The sequence below is a fragment of the Phlebotomus papatasi genome, chromosome 1 (assembly GCF_024763615.1).
Source record: "Phlebotomus papatasi isolate M1 chromosome 1, Ppap_2.1, whole genome shotgun sequence".
Classification (NCBI taxonomy): Eukaryota; Metazoa; Arthropoda; class Insecta; order Diptera; family Psychodidae; genus Phlebotomus; species Phlebotomus papatasi.
Genome location: NC_077222.1, coordinates 107091051 through 107093504, shown reverse-complemented (window position 1 = coordinate 107093504; position 2454 = coordinate 107091051). Strand labels below are relative to the sequence as shown.

Here is a 2454-nt window from a genome sequence, read left to right as displayed (position 1 = left end):
ATGTATTAAATGAAAAATAAATTTAAGATACAAATCCAAAGAAATTACTGGTTATATTGGTTTTTAAATTAGTTTTTATCGTTTTATGACTAAAAAACAGGTTACTTTCTTTGCATATTTTTTCGACAAAATAAAAAATATTTAATTGGGGCTCTTAAGCATATAAAAGCATAATATTTTAAATATATTTTCTTATATTTTCGTTTTTAAATTTTTAAAATTTCGGCTGTTGGAACTTGGTTTTTGGAGACGATTTTTTGAAAAGAAAACATACTTTTCGGGAACAAGATTTCTCAGAGTATTTAATTTTTATTCTTAGTTTTATTATCATTTATTATTAATTAAATATTATCATTTAAAATTTTAACCTCGAAGAATAGGATTTTTGTTTCTTTATTTTTGTATAATGTACTTTAAAAAATTATAATAATTCCACTTACATTAGAGATTAAGCGTCTCTTATTGTTTCGGGCATATTTAAAGACGAAAGTTGAAAGCTTAAAGGATAAGCGTCCATTGCCGTCTTAGTCTTGTGAATAACCTCCAGTTTAGTTTTAATTTAGTTTATATATTAAACTAAATTTAAATAAAAAAAACAAGCATTTCTTATTAATGATTTCCTATTAGAATAATCTTATTTAATTTAAGTTTTAATTATCCGAAATTATGTTTTTTAAATAATTTAGGATTTTTTAGATTTCTTTTAAAATAGATCAATGGCAAACCTAAATGTTCCACAATATTGATGCTACTTATTTCTTTTATAATAAAGACTTAACCTTGAATTCTCCTCAATCTAGATTTTTCGGAAACTTTTGTTTTAGGAATAAATATTAATGTTAAATGATGCATTAAACTCTGAAAAACTTATTTAATAAAATTGGTTGGTATTTAGGATTTAGGGATCTTATACGGGCTTCAGACCTGAGGCTTAGCCATATGGGTTAAATCCTCTAATTCTTTATCAGGCAAGATTTTTGAGGAAATTGTTGCTCCGGATTGGATATTAAGGGCAAATTATCCATTGGATTTTGAAATATCAGCAAAATTATGTGTTATTTAGATTTTTGAGGCTTTCGGGAACTAGACTTTCAGTATCGGTGTTAGGGAACTGGGCTAAACCTCTAGTCTTAAAACTGTATTAGCTCCTGCAGTTTAAAAACTTTTCTTTAATTTTAGCACTTAAAAATCTTTAAGTAATATAATTAAAAAAGAGCTGAGAGTAGCGGAGGACAAAATCAGCCTCGAAGAGTAGTCACGTAACTCCCATCTACGGTACGTGGTGTATTTTTTAGGGGCAGTTTACCTTAAGCCTCATTTATAGTTCAATTTGTGGTTCATTTAGATTTCTTTAATACCTTTTAATTAAAAATAAACTAATTTTAGATAAGACCTAGATAAGAGGTCTGAAAGAAGCATACCCTAAATTTTGTTTTTAGGTTATGCAGCCTAATCAGAACGATGTCTTTTTGGTGAAATATAAAATTTTATAGAACTGCCTAAATCTCAGTGGAGAGTTCAATTTTTTTTTAACATAGAATAACCCCCTAGTAAATAAATAAATTGGAATGGGTGGTGGCCAAAAACCAAAATAGCGCGTCTGCAAAGTTTCAAGTGCTCCAAGTGTTCGGCTCGGTTGTTGACTTCCATCCAGAAAGCTACACCACAATTAATACATCAGCAACAGAGAGTGAGGATTAACACCCAGCAAATTCACTGGCGTGACAATAATTGTGTCTGCTGCTCCACCAATTAATATTCATCTTTGAGGAGATCCAGGGCGCCCAGAATAAGTCGTGTGGAGAGGTGGGACAGAAAAAAAAGAACCATGGAGCCACTCTCCTGGAAATTTATGCTAATTCCACGTCATTTTCTGAGTCATTACTCAAAAACTAGACCAATTTATGAGAGTTGAAGGTGAAATTCGAATTAGTGTATCTTTGGCATGGATGCTAATGATGTTAGTGCAATTTTCACCAGTCGAGACTACTTTTTGTCCACCAAGAACATCTTTAACTTTTCTGTCCTTTTGCATTTCAACATCAGGCTTTAAATCTTTCAAGAAATATCCGGTGAAACATTTCACTTTTCGGCTTTAATAAAAAAAAAATCATAGGGGCTCAACCGGGAGTTGAACCCGGGACCTCTCGCACCCTAAGCGAAAATCATACCGCTAGACCATTGAGCCACATGACGGTCACAATAGTTTTATTTCACAAAAATTTTTAAGTCACGCTTTGACTGGTTTATTGTTCATAAATTCATTTATAACACCGGACTTCAATTCTTCATGGTATTCGCAATACTTGCTCACTTTTACTTGTTTGCGTTGCTGTTTGTTTTCACATGGTGAAATTTATCAATCACTCGGCCAAGTGATTGAACGAGCAGCTTGATTATCGTCTTTAATGAATATTGCAAGCTTGTTTATTATATTATGAGAATTTTATGCAC

General features: G+C 31.3%; 1 non-coding gene across 1 annotated transcript; it reads right to left on the bottom strand.

Moving 5' to 3' along the window:
- Positions 1–2116: 2116 nt before the first annotated feature.
- Trnap-agg (transfer RNA proline (anticodon AGG)) lies at positions 2117–2188 on the bottom strand. Its single transcript has one exon. It is a non-coding gene; the product is annotated as a tRNA-Pro (tRNA).
- Positions 2189–2454: the final 266 nt, after the last annotated feature.